Genomic DNA, 18,782 nt, shown 5'->3' on the forward strand with positions numbered 1-18,782 from the left:
CTCCAGTTTGTCTTGCTTAGAAAAAAAGCAGATGGCCAAATATTAACATTTGAATGAGCACCAGAGGTCCTTTAGTTGAGGAGAGTTTAAGTTAAATGCACCAGAAAGCTGTGAATGTTTGATCTCAAATGCACTTAAAGGAGTAGTTTAAGTTCTTTTTATATTGTCCATTCTGCTCTCTGCAGAGGCTCTCCTTCCCTTACAAAGCCCAAATCTGAGCAGGCCTACCCCACTAATCTACCCAGCAACCAGGCTACTATAGAGTGTGAGGAAACAGTGATGATTCTACTTAAAACTTTCCCCTTTAAATTCTATTTTTAGTTTGTTTTAAAGTATATTAGCAGAATATTTGAAGAACTGAAACCATTCATTGACTACTTTTCTTAGTAAATAATATTATTCATTGTAAGGGCAAATACAAATTAAAAATAAGGGGCTTAATTCTCCCTGTTGAAAATTAGAGTAGAGACTTTTCCCTTTCCTTTTTCTTTTAGAATTTCTTGCACTGTCCTTTTCAAATACATACAAACCCTTATAATGGCTAATTAAGTCTCTGGCCACCCTCACATTCAGAAATCTTTTTTTCAAAGACCTGGGGGCCATCTTTTTGAAATGCACACATCGAGGGGGAATAGCTCCTCTATCTCCCAATTCTTGCTGGAAAGTATTAGAGCCTAATTTAGGTTGGCTTCTTGCTCCAAAGTCTCTCCCTCCACTAAAGAGAGCCAATTAGCTAACACAGATGGTTACCCCAATTGCCAAGTAAATTCAGGACTCTTACTTGAGGACTAGTTATTGTCTCTCTTGAAAGCACGTATGTAATGGGTTGTATCTGCTTGGCTATTTAGAAGGATGAAATTTCTTTTGGTCTTTTCAGTCTCTTAGTGGATTGCCTCTGATGCCATCACATTCCAATTTAATGCTTATTTATTAACAGAAGTGTTTTCTTTCCCTACTGACTTTGTGGACAGGATTTTGGGGTTGGGAGAAGTTTTTGTTTTTAATTATATTTCCCCAACAATTTCAATTCCAATTAACCCTTCTCCCTGGAGTGCAGGTCTTTTAGATAATTTAACAAATGATTCAAATGGTGAAATTCCAAATTTCCCATGTGAAATTTATCAAAGATATAATATTTTATTTTACTATTTCATTTACCTTTAATTACAAACAAGCTTGGTAATATTAATACCAAAATAAAACAATTCCAACTACCATGAATGTCAGTTGGAACATTTGGCTCTCATGTGTCAAGATATTGGTGTTTATTTTTTCTTCTATAAAAACCTAATATAAAACATAATTTTATGATGGAAACTCTTGGAACAGACCTTCAGATTAATGCTTCTCTATGTAACTATTCTTTGTGCACAAAAAGAGCAGGAAAATCTCATGATGGATTGTATTCCTGCTCACAGTTAAAGACAATAGATACACATAAAAGTAGTTCAACAAATACTTGTTGAAAGAGAAATAATGGAAGGTTGAGACAGAAGAGGAGATGTAAGAGGCAAAATCCAGATTCAAATTGAACTTGCCCTGCATCCTCTGATCCAGGTTTCCTAACTTCCCAGTCCTCTGTCTCTTCTCTGTGTCTAGGCTTCTGTAGACCCCTTTTAAGAAATGCCCTTCTTTTTCTAGCTCTCACATTCTATAATGTCTATTTAAATTCTATTCACCTTTAAACTCAGCTGAAATTCCTTTTTTTTTTTCATAAGGTCCTTGTAAATCACAATGAATTATATCTTTCCGGATCTCTCTATAAAGTTATGTCTGTACTTAGTATTTGATTGTATTGTCATATATTAGTTGCTATTTATTGCATTCACTTTCCCTTCCCTTAACTTGACTACAAGCTACTGGAGAGCAAAGGAACTATTCTTAATACTTCTAAAGCATCCACAGAATCTAGGACTCAAATGAACTACAAGTTTATTCTCAAAACTTGATTTAGTAATAACTGATCTGTTTCATTAGAACTGTATCTTCTCGTGTAGGCTTACTTCATCTATGCAAAGATTTTACTATGAAAGTACTGGTAGCAAACCATGATTTAGATATACCATCATTTATGAATCCCCATGGAACGATGAAACTGAAAGAAGCAATCTGATTCCCCAAAGTCTCGATCAGAAAAAAAAAAAGGGTTATCATCTGGGCTGTTTCACTTTTTATTTTTTCTTTCCTTTTAAAAATCTGCGGACTTCCTAGGTAGTGCAATGGTTAAGAATCCGCCTGCCAATGCAGGGGACACGGGTTCAATCTCTGCTCCAGGAAGATATCACATGTTGCAGAGCAACTAAGCCCGTGCGCCACAACTACTGAGCCTGCGCTCTAGAGCCCGTAAGTCACAACTATTGAGTCCATGTGCTGCAACTACTGAAGCCTGTGTGCCTACAGCCCATGCTCTGCAGCAAGAGAAGCCACCATAATGAGGAGCCCATGCACACAATGAAGAGCAGCCCCTGCTCACTGCAACTAGACAAAGCCCATGTGCAGCAATGAAGACCTAACACAGCCAGTTAATTAATTAATTAAATTAATTTAAAAAATAAAAATGAAATGAGTTTCCGATAAAAAAAACTTGTTTGGCTATCAGGCATTTATCTGTGACTAGAATTTTTTATATAAACTATTTTCTTCCCTGGGCACACTTGTTCCTTCCCCCACCCCTCATCATCCTCCCACCCTGTGAAGTGGTAGACTTCCACATGGGGCACTTTAGCTACTGACTCCTACATCCAAGCAAACAGTACACTGTTTGATTTACCGAGTGGGACCCCATTTATGACAGTGTTGACATGGTGAAATAAGAGTGAAGTATCAAGAATAATATCAGTGTGTTCTTTATGAGATAAATAATGAACTGGTAAAAATATCTCTGATAAAACCATGACATAGAAGTGGAGAAGACACTGTGTTTAATCCAAAGAGAAACCATTTACCTGAGAAAACTTTCTGAAAGCAAAACCAAATCAAATTATGTTTCAAACACTTTTTAATGTCTCCTACTGGCATTTTGTCTTACATTGCGGTGAAAAATCATATTCCATTTCTGAAAGTTTCCTGTGTTGCCTTGTTGAACAATAAAGTAATTGACTTTTGCATCTTCTTTATGTAAAGGTAAAGAGCTTCTATATTTTCTAAACACAAAGTTAAAACAACTTTTGCCACTTAGTCTCATTCTTCTTCTGTAACTGAGCACCTCATTAGTAACCAACAAGAAAGTTTACCAAAACTGCCCAGATATAGGAAAATCAGAAAATTAAAAAATATTTATTCAGCCCCTATAAAATAAAAGAAAAACAGCAATTCCAGGTATGGTAGAGGAGTAGAATGATGTGTGATAGAGGGAAATAACGATTTAGGTAACTCCTCGGCGGGGGGGGGGTACATTTACAGTTGATGCATGATTATTAAAGTACCATAAGATATTTTAAAGTAACTTAAGTAATTACTAAGTAACATGGATTTTCTATATTGTGCAATACTTTTATGAAACAGAAAAAAGCTGATTATACCACTGAAACACCTATATAATATCCTAGCCTGAATATATAAGTACAATTTCTCGAATTAATTTCACCTAGCCTACATGGCTGCTTGTATATGCCTCAAACATAATAGGAAAAGATTCACATCTTCATTTCCAAATACTTAAAAGAGACAGAAAACCCCAAAAGATAATTATTTTTATTATGTGATATTAATGCTAGATGGCCTGTTAGATCTCTGAGTCCCTAAAAAAAAAGGAAAGTCAAAGTGAAATTTGAAAGCGTTTGGATCTATAAAGTTGCCTATCAAATTAAACATCTTACTCACTGACCTACTTTTTCTATATTTCCAAACTTACCTAATTCTTAAACAATGAAAAAAAACTTGGAAATAAAAATAAAAATCATGATTAGAGAAGGGGATTCTTATAATGTTACTTTCCCTAATGGTTTCAGAAATGAGGTCCTCCTTTCCTCCATGGACACATATATGTTTTCTATCCCTTTTGTCTAATTTAGTCTCATTTATGGGACTGATATCCTTTAAGGATGACTTAAGATCCCTTTAAGATGCCAGCATAGGTATTTTTTTTAAAGTGGTCTAACTCATTCTTGTACCTTCATCTTGTACCTAGAGAGCTACTTCTGGCAAGACACTAATATGTGACAATAGATTTAAGGACAAGACTGAAAAAGTATTTCCACTCTATAAGCAAAGCATCTTCAGGCAAATGATATCAAGTTTACTCTCACTTATCACTCTGAAGATTAATATCTTATAAATGAAGCCACTATTGAATGGTATACACACGCATACTATAAGCAAGTAATCACATTTGGGTAACTGTATTTTTCTACTTATTTTTATCCTGCAAAAGACTATTCTATATTTTAAAAACTATTACATTTCACAGAGGAGTAGTCTACTATAAGAATTGTGTCTGATTTAGTGACTAAGTATCTCTATTCATAAAATGAAGATGACAGTATTTAACATTGGTAATTCACTTCCTCTATATTTTAACTATAATCTTTATTTGACAGACATACAATTTTTACTGGAAGATATAAAGGAGAGAGAGGGAGAAGAAGAGAGAGACATGGGTAGGTATATAAACATAGATGTATGTGTATAATGTATCAAGATTTTTTCTTATTTGGCTCTTCCCTAAATAGATTTCAAATAGTGGAAAGAAAAATAAAGACTCTAAAGTAACATAAGCTGATGGTCATAAGACACTGAATAATATAGAGCAAAACCAAATCCACTTTGGTTTATTAGCACAAGATGATTTTTCAACAAACACTTTTACATTGCTAAATAACCAGAAGGAATGACTGCAGAAAAGACAGGTAATTTTATCTGCTTTAACAGGAATGGCATCCATCAAGTATGGCCAAAAGTGAACCCTTGTATTGTTCACTGGCAAAACTGTCCAACATAAGCATGCATATATATGTATCAATCTAATGTATACATATTATATGCTGTATTTCTTTTTCTGCTATGCAACTGATGATTTTCTATCCTTGGATGAATAACTGATGAAACTTAATAAGTCTCATGTAGATTTATAGAAGCTGAGGAACAAGAAAGCATATCCCATTTTAATAATATAAAGTTCTTACTTTGTAATAAGTAGGCCATAAAAGAAATAAAGGAATTCTAAATGAACAGACTCCTTCTTTCATAAAAAGAAAATGCACTTCTTATGCTTTTAAATTCTCCAAACTGCCTTAATAAGATATAGGCCCAAGTTAAAGTCATGGTATTCTTTAATGATATAAATGGTCTGCAAAAAGATGAGCTGTGCTATTCTTTGGAATGGTGTTCTTTCTTTCAGATGAATTCAGGAAAAGAATAAAAATTAGCTGGTCAGTGAAGTAAATCCATAGGATTGATTTCATAAGCATGGGATTTATATATGAAAAACTATACCCAAGGGGTTGTCTCTTGTAGCCACTTGATATCACAAACATTCAGTTAAGACAAAAAGAATCAGCTAGTATATTTTTTTCTCATATGGGAAAAACATATCTGTTACTTGTTATTTAAGATATTTCCAATGGGCTGTGTTTTCCTATTTGTCCTCTGGGGCATCAACAAGACTATTTCCTGCATACGTTAAGACTGTCAAAATAAAGAAACAATTTTAGAAACACAATCCTGAGGTATTTCACTGGTTCGTATGGGGAGACTGAGAGGTGACAGTAAGTTTGCCTGTCACCCTCACTCCAACTTCCCCCCATCTCTCCCATTTCAAATCAAGACATGAGGCTTATTTCTTGATTGTCATGTTTGTAATGGGAAAGGATTACTTTTTATAAAAAGGAGAAAATAAGTATTTATGATGCTTCAGATTTCAGAAAACTGCACAAAAGAAAACAAATTCTCCAAGGACTAACTGGCCTTTCTAGTTTGAAACATGATTCTAGCAGCTTTGCATCTCTCCTTAAAGTGGTAAAGAAATAATTAGGCATTCTACAAATCTTTCCAGAATCTTAAAGTCACTTTATCATATGTCAATCCAATAATTAGAATTCTGAATATGTTTTCATCCATAAGTATATTATAATTATATTATGCTCAATGAAGGAACAAAGTAGAATGACAAAGCAATCACTCTTCTCATACCTTTACTTTTTTAAATTCCCCAAATTAAACCAAGTAATTATTATTGCTTCATATGTCTTTTGGGTGATCTGTTTAAAGTCCTTGCTTTTTTGCTCAACTTTTTTCTATCACCAAGGGAAAGAATACAGTGATTAAAAATTATTATAACATATATACACATGTGTATATATACACACACACATATATTTAGCTATATATTTAGTTTACAAATATGTAATAAAATTACTCATTGTTTCTTCTAATCTTTACAATTCATTCAATAAGCATTTTTGGGGTGTCCACTCCTGTGAGGCCCTACTAGGACAGAAGGCAGAAGAGTGAAGACCCCAGTTGCTGAGTTGCTAGGGAAGATAAGACATATCATAACATGTAACATAAAGAAGCATGAATGAATGCTATGAGAGATGTGTGAAGCAACATGAAGCAAGTTAGAGGGGAAACAGAACTTCTTCTTGAGGTGGTAACTGAAGGTGGACTATGCAGTCAAAGACTTATTTGTCTTGACTCTGGAAAGCAAACCACTGCAGCTTACTAGTAAGACTTAAGGGTATCCTCAAAGTATTGGCATTTTATACACTGTTGTTTTTTTGGTTTTTTCTTTTTAAGTGAAAGTTGGCTTAATTGTACAATATGTTGCTTAGTTTGCTAACAGTATCTTTAACTATAAAAGATATAATACCACTCAGCAGAGCATAGAGAAATTACTTTCTTCTCAGTTTAAAACAAAATATTTATATTCCAGCTTTTTCATTTATGTATTTTATTTTATGACAATAATTTAAAGATCTTCACTGGTTTTATTCCCTGTCTTGGGAAAAACACCAGAATATATGTCCTGTAAAAACTATGAAGAAAAAGGGTCTTTGATAGAGAATTTAAGAATGAATTGAAATCTTCCATATTTTAGATCCATAAGTATGCATTATCTCATTTAATCCTTAAATGAAGTATAGGTTATTTTTATTCCCATTTTACAGAGAAAATAATAAAGTCAGATAACTTGACTACAAGCAGCTCAGCAGTCTGGAAGCATTAAAAGGCATCAGAATTCAAGGCAGAGAGACAGACTAGAATTAGGAGAGAGAATTAGATCCAGGTCCAGGTAGAAATAATGAGATAATGAAAATAGTCTGAATGTCCAACAATTGATAAAAGATAAAAAGAATTATGGAATAGGATGAAATATTACACAGTTGTTAAAAATCACATTTTCAAGAAACCAAGAGTTAACAGGATACAAAGTTTAACTTTAATTTTGTGGAAACAAAGCAAGACAAAAACTGGAGGGAACTACACCAAAATACTGGTAGCAGTATTAATAATAAAACATAAAAAAATAAGAAAAATCAATATACATTTTTAAAAGGTAAAAAGTGTGGTGTAAAGTGTTTTTAAAATCAATATCAAACTTAACTTTCTACTTTGTGGACTTCACTCTGATTTCCTTTTGTAATAACTTGAGGAATTTTAAATTATTTTCCAATCTAAATTTAGTAATACTATATTTCATAGAATCTAAGATATAATCCATTGTAAGACACACATTGTTTGCCATCAAGAAAAAAAAATTGCCTATTTAACTATGGCTTTTTTTTATTTTACATAGTTTAGTGTTAAAAAAAATGTACATCTTAGAGTTGGTGAAACATTGCAAGGACATTTAAAAAAATTTATTGAGGTATAATTGGCATACAACATTATTTTAGTTTCAGGTGTACAACATGATTCGATATTTATATATATTGTGAAACGATTACCACAGTAAGTCTAGTTAACATTCATCACTATATATAGTTATGCAATTTTTTTTTGTTATGCGAACTTTTAAGATCTAGTCTCTCAGCAACTTCCAAATGTACACTATAGTATTACTAACAGTAGTCTCCATGTTGTATACTACAGCCCACAACTTATTTATTTTGTAACTGGAAGATTGTAAATTTTGACTCCCTTCACCCATTTCACATATATAATATCTTCTTTATCCATGCATCCATTAATGGACATTCAGGTTGTTTCCATATCTTGGCTATTATAAATAATGCTGCAATGAACATAGGGGTGCATATATCTTTTCAAATTAGTGTTTTCACTTTCTTCAAATAAATATTCAGAAGTGGAATTGCTGAATCATGTAGTAGCTCTATTTTTAAATTTTTGAGGAATCTTCATACTGTTTTCCATAGTGACTGCACCAATTTATATTTCCACCAACAGTGCACAAGGATTCCCTTCTCTCCACATCCTCTCTAATAGTTTTTTCTTGTCTTTTTGATTATAACCATTTTAACAGGTGTGAGGTGATATCTCATGGTGGTTTTGATTTGCATTTCCCAGATGATTAATGATGTTGAGCATCTTTTCATATACCTGTTGACCATCTGTATGTCTTCTTTGGAAAAATGTCTATCATATCCTCTCTTCCCATTTTTTAATCAGATTGTTTTTTGCTCTTGAGTTACATGTGTTTCATGTATATTTCGGATATTAGCCCCTTACAAGATACTTGATTTGCAAATGTTTTCTCCTATCCAGGAGGTTGCCTTCTCATTTTGTTGATGGTTTCCTTTACTGTGCAGAAATGCAAGCACATTTCTGATATCCCATTTATATATCCCTACCTATAACTTGCTTTTATCTAGCAACACTAGTTACTTTGCTCAGCTAATATTATTATAGAAAAAGAAGCTTTTCTATGAGGGAAACCCCTTTTTTCCTGAAGCAAAGAACTACTAGCTCTAGTTGAGAAAAAAATAGTAATTTTCATTATATATCATATTTTGTGTTGAGAATCTGGCTGTTTCTGGTGAATTAATGTATCTTTAAAAAGCCTTGTTACATCTAGCTGCTTTTCCAAAATGTGATTTAGACAACTGATTACGAAATTTAATTTAAATATCTTTTCATTCTCAGCTGGAAAGAGAAACAATACAATTTGTACTGAGCCATACATATCCAAGTGAGAAGACCTGGTAATGTGAGAGGTTTAAACATGCTTCCATTTCTATGCACACTGTATATATTTTAATCAGTATATTTATTTTGGAGTATGTAAGTCATCCTGACTTTTCTCAATTAAGCCAAAACACTTAAATTATGTTCACCCTCCCACGAAAGAAACTCTCTATATGGAAGATGAGTAGAGGATTAGATTAAGAAAAACTTGTGTGTATTACTCTTACTTATTTACTTTCCTATTCAACAAAACCTTTTCTTTTTACGTGTTTCTTTTTAGTTTCTTTTCTTTTTCCTTTCTGAAAAGTGGCCAAAATGAGATTTCAAGTTGTCATGTTGACCATACCAACCATAAAACAAAAATCCAAAAGGAAGAGGACAAAATACAATTTACTTTAATTAAAATTTTAAAATAACAATTCAAACTTAACCCTGTGCACTGAAAATATTCCTGATTCAAAGATTTTTGCTTTACCAAAAATCTCATTCTACTTGTAGTTTTTGATTGGCAGATGGGTAGAAGCTGGCAGGGAAAGAAGAGCAGCAAAAAGTTCAAAAAGTCTTATAAGAAATTCCATGTTTAAATGTGTGCAAGTTTACATAGAATATACTGAGGAGTGAATATAAAAGGGAGTCAGCCTAAGTGTCTTCAATAAATTCAACTCTATATGAACACATAATGAAACAATGCAGGTTACAGACAGAGACTTTTAACTATCACTTTTATAGACATGTTCCTTTTTTTCCTTATTGAGTTACCAGTTATCAGTAGGCATGATTCCAACATACCCTATTTGTTACAATCTATCCAGATTTCAAGGATAAGAAAGCACAATGAGAGAGAGAGAGAGAGAGAGAGAGAGAGAGATGTATTGGGAGTGGAAGAGCAAGGTCAGAATTGAGACCAGGAAAGGTACATATTTACTGTGTGCCTGCTATGTGTTAGACATTCCAATTTGAAGGGTAAATATGGGCTTTTGAAGGCTAAATGCCTGGTTAATGCAAGCATAAAGGAAAAGCCAATGTTTTTCTTTTCGTTAATTATTAATCAAAAGCCTATACAAAAAGTTTAACAACACCTGGCATTTTGCTCTTTCATGAGCAACAAAAGCCCTTATTTTATTCAGGGTTTAGTTTTTTTATTTTGTTTTAAAATATGAATACATGTTCTAGAGAAGAAAAGAGGAGGGATAAATGAAATTCTTAGCCCATTGATGTGAGTGCCCTCCAAGGCTCTGTTATTACTCCAAACTCAGTTAAGCTGGTTTTGAGTCTCCCCTAAAACCAATTAACAAGAAAACAAAAGGAATGGCATCTTAAAACTCTGCTAATTAATTGAAATTTGCAATTGATGAGCAATTTTTCAACTCTACCATCCTTAGGAAATGTGGCTACCCAATTGTGGGCTTTAAAAGTATTTTCCTGAGAATTTAGAAAGCTGACCATTCTTTAAAATGCTAGCCACCTGTACAAAGAAACCATTCTTTTGATATGTTTATTAAATGAATGAATTAGAATTGGACCTTTTTATTTAATCAAAATTTAGCAAGTAAGACAGGTAAAATAAGTGAAACTTGATAATCAAAGAAATACTACAAAAACAAACACTGTTCAGGAAAATATGTCTGCAAGTGCAAGTCTGAAATGTATCCAGTTCTCATCAAGTTTCAGCTTTCTACCACAACCTGCAAAAAGTACTCTGACCCAACTGTCCAGAGGCCCATAACGCCTGTATTTTATTTCACGGTTAATTCATAATCAATATATAAACACATCACCAACCTTAATTTCAGCTAGCAGTCACGAGACACCTTGGGTCAGATCAATAAAACCTGAAAGATAAACAGAAAAACATCCCATAAATTAAATCAATGAAATGATTTAGTCTTATATTTTACTAAAGAGGAAGATGAAGTTAAGTTACTTGGATCCCTGCACATAAAATTTACTGGCAGAGAGTACATCTAATCCATTTACAAGGGGGTTATGTAGTTATAAAATTTAAACTTAAAATTATCTTTTAGATTTCATTTAAAAACATTTATTAGATGTCCACATTAAGTCCTATATTTACTTTGAGCAGTTTCTATTTAAAGTAGAACAATTCTTATGTTTATATTCTAAAACATCAACCAAAATATTTTTAACAAATTCTCTACTGAATATACTACCATTTATCTTGAAAGATGTTTAATTAAAAATAATAAAACTGATGTGTTTGGATCCTTAATCTGATTTAGCATCCACAAACAGTATGCAGATTAAAAGTTCAGGATCAACAATCTATTTAACGGCAACAAAAAACAAGTAAGATGACTCCAATGGCAACCTAGCAATCTTCCCATTATTTTCTTACACCTAAGTCTTACCACCAAATCATGCTGAGAAGGGCACTGTCAAGTGGAAGTAACAAGAAAGTAAACCAAGGACAAAAGCAAATCCCAAACTGCTGTGCCAAAAGTCAGCCTGTCTTTGGACAGTTAGCAAAGAAAATAACTTTAAAATGACAGAGTGAGATTTTTGGCTTGCTTCAGGGAGCATCCATGGCTAAATCTTCAATTTTAAAAAATCAAGTTAGGTTCTAGAAGTGTGTTTGTGATTAACTAGTTGGAAGTTGGAATATATTCCACATGATATTGTTAGAAATGGTTCATTATTAGACTCCTACATTAAATCCAAAAGCTAATTAACCTAAAAGTCATAATTATTTAATGAAAAGAACAGCCTAAAAAATATTAATATATTTTGAGATAAGTTAACTTGACTGCAGTAATTATTTCACTATGCATATGTATATCAAATCATGTTGTACACTTTATATACAATTTTTATAAAAATAATATAAAAGGAATACCAGTAAACAAAAAACATGATTGAAAATGAAATTCTTGATTTTTAATCTTAAGGGCAGGTGCTTAAGAAAAGTGAATTTATCACACAAGAATGAAATTTTATCCATACAACCTGGATAAAATTGTAGAAATTAAATCATAAGGATCTGCAGGCATTTTGAGGGGTTTCAAGATTAATGATGTTGATATTAATGGTGTTGATACTCCACTTTAAATATCTGACTTTATTTTGATACAAATATTCTTTTACTATAAAGCCAACAGTGTGTCATGGTACCCCAGGAAGCCACAGTAAATTCAGAGGATGAAATATTTTCAATATGTGAAAAAATAGAGCAAAATCCGTCAGGAGCCACACAAACTAGCTTGGAATAGTTCACAATTCCAATATTGGATTATGCTATATTCCTTTCAATGATGCCTTGGCTTTGCAAAGTTTGGTTTTTGATGGTGTTTGTGATGTAAAAGCAAATACTAATACTGCATGAAAGCCAATGTGGAGTAAAAAATAAGGATGACAATATCCAACCTGGCTCTTAGGTTTGAGGGCCAGGCAGTACCCAATAGGCACACATATTCCATTAGTAAATAACTATGAGTTTCTAAGTATAAAATAAAAAGTTTTTTTCTTTCAATTTATGTGTATTATTTTTTTTCTAAAGGTTACTAAGTTAAGACCTAAATACTTCTTATGCTAATTAAATGAGTGTCAGGTACTTCTTTTAGCCTAGGGGTGCCATGAAAAAACTTACTGAGGTACTCAGAATGCCATAAACTGAGAAAGTCTGGGACATTCTCTATTAAGCATAGTTTTTTTGTTTTGTTTTGTGTCAATTTTGCTCCACAAATTTAAGAAAAGAGAAAGTAGGAGAGATTATTTAAAAACAAAAAAGACTGGTAAAGAGAAAGATATATAAGGAGAGAAAGAAAAATATTTTCCTAAAATCAGAGAAAAAAATACTAGCAGAGTGGGAAGGACAGTGGTTCAACACATTGGGCATGTGTGACTGTGTGTGCATGTACATGTAAGTGTGCATGTTCATGTGTGCTTCTGGGCGTGCAAGAGGTGGCAAAAAGAGCACACGTGAACACTAGGAGATGAGAGACCAGAACAAGGAGTCGGTATGCTGTATATGTGTACACGTTAACCACGCTGATCATCAGTCATCATTCCCTAAGAAAAAGTGATTCCCTAGTTGCCTGGCAACAAGGAAAGACGATATAGAACCACATGTTAATTTGTGTGCAGTTTTAAGTCAATTTACCATTTGATCACAATCTCTTCTTTTTAAAAAAAAATTAAATTTAATTATTTATTTATTGGCTGCATTGGGTCTTTGTTGCTGCACGGGCTTTCTCTAGTTGCAGCAAACAGGGGCTACTCTTTGTTGCAGTGTGCAGGCTTATTGTGGTGGCTTCTCTTGTTATGGAGCACAGGCACATGGGCTTCAGCAGTTGCAGCACTGTGGGTTCAATAGTTGTGGTTCATGGGCTCTAGAACGCAGCCTCAGTAGCTGTGGCACACGGGCTTAGTTGCTCCACAGCATGTGGGATCTTCCCGGACCAGAGATTGAACCCGTGTCCCCTGCATTGGCAGGAGGATTCTTAACCACTGCACCACCAAGGAAGTCCCCACAATCTCTTCTTGCTAGGACCTCTTTGGCATGCTAGACTGTAGTCCTGATATCTTTAGATTCTTTTAAATAGATCAGATTTTATCTGTTCTGCATGCACTTTCAAATATATACTGTCATAGTAAAAACAAAATGAGACTTGTGGAATTTTTCAAAAGTCAGGCTTTATGATACATGAACCTGGCTGCTTTATATGTTCCATAATGTGATTGTTGGGGGGACATTCCGACCTGCCCCCATCACTGTTCCCCCAACCCATTCCCATCTCCAAAAGATTTTCTTTTCAATACAGCATGTGTCAAATACAAATTTTAAGATACTGATGCTATTTCAGTTACGTGAACCTTGTATTTGAACCCACAGGCTTAGCAAGGTGTTCGGCACACAGAAGAATATCATTAAATATTTGTTAAATCAACGAAGGTGCTTACTGTTGTACATTTCTGATGCTGTTGACAAATTTGAAGAAATAGTTGAAAATTCCCCTTTTGGCAGAAATAAGAAAAAAATCTCATCCTTGACCCACCTGATTTGCACTGAAAATTTGTAATGGAAACAGTTCTGAGGGAGAAGAGATATTCGTTTTTGACCTGGTGAACTCACACTGTCTAGGGATTTTTGTTTGCTTGTTTGCTTTTCTTATCTTAAGGGGAGCACATCCATTTGCAGTGCCTAGAGCAGCTGCTTTGTGAAAACTCTCTGAACCTTTTTTTGCCCCTACTCAACCCAGTTATTGAGCAAATAAGCACAGAATAGTGGAGATTTATGTTGCCCTAAGGCTCAATCCTTACTGTGAACATCTGCCATTTCAAACACAGAGGTCAAGACTTTTTGTGTAGTATTTTGCTAAACAATGCCCTCAGCATACTCAAATGAAGTTCTTTTCAATAGGATTCAGCATCTGCTTCTAGGCAGCTTAACTTATCAGCGTATTAAAAGCACCACTTCTTCATCCTCTAAGTCTGTTTCTCCACATCAAAAAGGTACAGAACATGTCAGAAAATAATCTCAAGATTTAATTGCTAAAGATTCCCACACCCCTCTTTTTCCAATGAGAAATAATCTTATACCTGTTTATTATAAATCACGTTGTGATGGTCAGATCAAATTATAAATCCTAAATCAGGCTGAAGTATCCCTGTTTACATCTCACAAGGAATAAAAATTGAAAATAACAGATATATTTTCAATATTAGGTTATCAAGGTCAACTGTCAATTGAAAAGCCACCTTTCACACTTCCTGTGCTCCTCCCTCCTTAAAGTTACACAGGAGTCTCAATTTATAGAAACTATGACTGCTTGAATCATAGAAAAGTTACTGCTTGAGCTTCAATTTACAGACACACATGTAGGGAATACTATAGTTGCAAATTAAAATTAAAAATTGATTCTATTTAAAAAAGATATTTAAGTGTTTTTTATTTGTTAATAAACAAATATAATCCTTACATTTTTTAAAATACAGAACAATTTTTTAAAAAATAGTATTGTTTTGTACTTCAAGGATCCAAACATCCTTGCCATCAAAGAGCTTACTTAGAATATAGTGGGATAGAGGTGATCATGAAAAGTTACAAGACAAAAGGCCAAAAGCAGAGCATGCCTGCTGTCACAAAGAAATACCAACAAAGAGCTATGGGAGATGGGAGATCAAAGACAGGAAAAAACCTAAATCCTGTTGTATACTGATAGGTAAGGATTCACAGAGGAGGTGCAATTGCGCTGGGCCTTCAAGGAGCCAAAGGATTTTTTAAAATGTTTTTTTATTGTGGTAAAAGTCACAATATAAAACATACTATTTTAACCATATTTAACTGTACAGTCCAGTGGCACTAAGTACATTCACATTGCTGTGCAACTCTCACCATCATCCGTCTCCCGAATTTTTCATCTTCCTAAACTGAAATTCTGTTCCCTTTAAACACTAACTCCCCACCCCCTTTCCCCATCTCCCCACCCCCCTGGACCCTGGCATCTACCAATGTACTTTCTGACTCTATGAATTTGACTATTCTAGGTACATCGTATAAGTGGAATCAAACAGTATTTGCACCTAATGTATACTGGAATGCATTTTTTAAGGTTAACCTATGTCCTGCAAACAGATTGTACCTTCTTTTTTTTCCCTGTACTATACAGTAGGCTCTCACCAGCCATCTACTTCATACATAGTAGTGTACATATGTCGATCCCAATCTCCCAGTCCATCCCACCCACCGCCTTCCCACTTAGTGTCCATATGTTTGTTCTCTATGTCAGGATTTTGATAGGTGGAGACAGAATGGGAATGAGACCAACTCAGATAACGGACTCAGACAATGGACTCAGCAGAAAAAAGTAATGAAAGAAGCAAAGCCCAAGGTGTATTTGGAAAAACTCCTGCAGTCACACCTGGCTGGAGTATAATACACAAGAAGAGCAATAACTGGGTGAAAGGTTAGGTTGGGTCTGTATAGGCAGTAATGACCCTGAATGACAATCTGAGGAGGATAGAGAATTAAATATATTGAATTTTGTATGCTAAAGTGAACCACTGAAGGTTTTCTATTCAAGAATGACACAATTAGGACATTTAAATGGCAACACTGTGTAGACTGGATCAGAGATGAAGAGAGATTAAAGAAAAGGCCATGTAGGTGACCCCTTCAGAAGTCCAAGTGATGGGAATGAAGAGTCAGCTCAGGTAGAGGCAGTGTCAGTGCTGACGCGAAGAAGGAAGAGCGTGCCAACTACCGCAGAGGCGAGTATCTTAGACTGCTCGGGCTATATAACAAAGTACCATAGGCTGAGTGACCTAAACAACAGAAATGTATTTCTCACAGTTCTGGAGGCTAGACGTCTGAGATCAGGATGCCAGCTTGATCAGGTTTTGGTAAGAACCCTCTTATTGGCTTGTAAATAGCTATCCTCTCACTATGTCCTCCCGTGGTCACTGTCAAATTAGGGCCCCACCTTCGTGACTTTGTTGAACGTTAACATCCTGAAAATCTTATCTCTAAATTCAGTCACATGGTTGGGTTAGGGCTTCAACATAAGTTCCATCCATGGTAGTGTTTATAACCTGTGGGACTTAGGGATTGATTGGATATGAAAGTTATGTGACAGAGAAAAGCAGCAAAGGGAATCCTGAGGGTTGGAGACAGACTCCCAGAAAGATGGTGGTGTTCTTAGAAACAGGGAAAGCTGAACGAAGATCAGGCTGTTGAGCAAGAGGAGAGGGTGACAGGCTTTTATACACACATTAAGTTTGAGTTTCTGGCAGGATAATCAAGGGAAGATATGCATCAGACAACTAACTTATTCTTGGAGGGTATGATTTTATGTGATATGCAAAAGAGTGAAACTTTACTTAACATTAAAACAAAAGCAAATGAACATTGTGGGGATATAATTAAGCTAAAATACATCAATATAGGATCAGAAATGTATGTGTGTTCCAAATCACAGAATTAGGTTGTCTAGCCATCCCACATTGCTGTATATTTAATCACACTTGGCCTTGACAGACAGGTATAACATTAATAGAGCACCGGCTGTGTGGAAGCCCACTTTGTTCATAATGAATGCCACGTCCTGCCTGCCCAGACTGTGGACTGCTCTGGGTCAGTGACCTAGCAAATCCATGTTTGTACCTCAAGCACTCAGAATGGTGTACGGCACAAAGTCAGGGATCTATAAATGCGGAATGAGTCACTCCCCGGAAAGAGAGGCTGAGTCATGGGCACTCTAACTAATTTCACCTCTAGACTTAGTATTGTTCGCATAAAACAGCATCGTAGGAAGTGAGGCACTGGGTATGGCGCCTAATGGAATGTTCTGAACATGTACGCTGACATGTTCGTTGTAGCTGCTGTGATGATGCTTGGAAATAGAGATTAAGGCTACAGAGGCCCAGTTCCATGCTGGGATTTTGTATCTACTTCGCCCATCTACTGTCACAACACAGGAAAAAAAATAACCAGGTGATGCAGCAACTAAAAACAATAATAGGTACCCATTTAAACTGAAGAAGTTTTAAATGCCTCAGTTAAAGAATTTGTTTTATGAAAACTACAGTACTATCTCTAATACAAAAACAGCGATAGGAAGTAATCTCTGTTTAATATAACCCAGGCATTATACAAATTATGTCACAAGCATTATTAATTTAATCCTCACAAGAAGTAATAAAGCAGATACCATTATTATTTCCAAGAGGAAACTAAGCTTATAAAGATTAACTATCTAGTACCTATGAATTAAGATTGCTAATTAATTGATTTTACAGAAATGCCATTTATTAAGGTGAAAAATGACAACTATAGTCAGAAATAAGGTGAAATACATACATATATTTGGTGTATGGTCTGTGTATACTTATATATTTTTTTCATCGTTTGTTTTTAAGTTAAGACGCTGATGGTTTTCCCTAATTGTGCAATTCCTTAAGGAATTCTGGCATATTCAAATTCAGGCAGAAACAGTAAGAGTAAACACGCTTTGGAAACAGTATGAGAAAACAAATGACAAAATTTTGAAATAGAAAGAACCCAGACTCCTGTAGTTCTAAGCATTTTTAGTAGGACAAAAATTTTGGAAGATGTAGCATTTATTTTTTAAGAAACTTTTTGCTGTATATGTATAACTGAATCACTTTGCTGTACACCTGAAAGTAACACAACATTGTAAATCAACTATATACCTCAATATAAAATTAAAATTAAATTTAAAAAATTCCAAACTCAGGGGAAAAAAATCTTTTTGCTGACACTACCTCAAAGGTCTATGGCAAAAAGGCCTAATATATTCTTTTCCCAGATCCTTTCATTTTTCCTTCTTTGTCATTTTTGTGTTATGGATGTAAGTCACATAAATGGTTTAAGAAGTTGATCTAGTAGTGAAGGCTTAGATGAAAAACAGCAGTAAGAAGTATGTTTTATTTGAGACCTAAAATGCATCTAAATAATGCTATATTTATTTTGATAATGAGATAGCATAGTTGAGTGAAGATGGAATCTGCAAACTTATCTGCTCATTCAGATCATTAGCCTTTAAAATCTACGGTTTCTTTTTAAATGGTTTTATAGTAAAGTGAATGCATTATCAACTACTTGTTCAAAATCTTTAACGGAGCACCTTCTCATCAGTACTTGGATTTACAACTGAGATTTGAAAAGATGTGGGATATATGTGAGGCCCTCACTGACCAAGCAGTATGTACCTCAGGTCTAA

At 34.4% G+C, this 18,782-nt stretch overlaps 1 protein-coding gene across 4 annotated transcripts in view; it reads right to left on the reverse strand.

Moving 5' to 3' along the window:
- MAP2 (microtubule associated protein 2) overlaps positions 1-18,782 on the reverse strand; it is a 278,408-nt gene that overhangs the window by 196,183 nt on the left and 63,443 nt on the right. For all 4 annotated transcript variants that reach the window (XM_057745157.1, XM_057745158.1, XM_057745156.1 and 1 more), the window contains exon 2: positions 10,867-10,916. The gene's annotated coding sequence lies outside the window, so the exon portion shown is untranslated. The remainder of the gene's footprint in view (positions 1-10,866; positions 10,917-18,782) is intronic.

Source organism: Hippopotamus amphibius, chromosome 8 (assembly GCF_030028045.1).
Source record: "Hippopotamus amphibius kiboko isolate mHipAmp2 chromosome 8, mHipAmp2.hap2, whole genome shotgun sequence".
Taxonomy (NCBI): Eukaryota; Metazoa; Chordata; class Mammalia; order Artiodactyla; family Hippopotamidae; genus Hippopotamus; species Hippopotamus amphibius.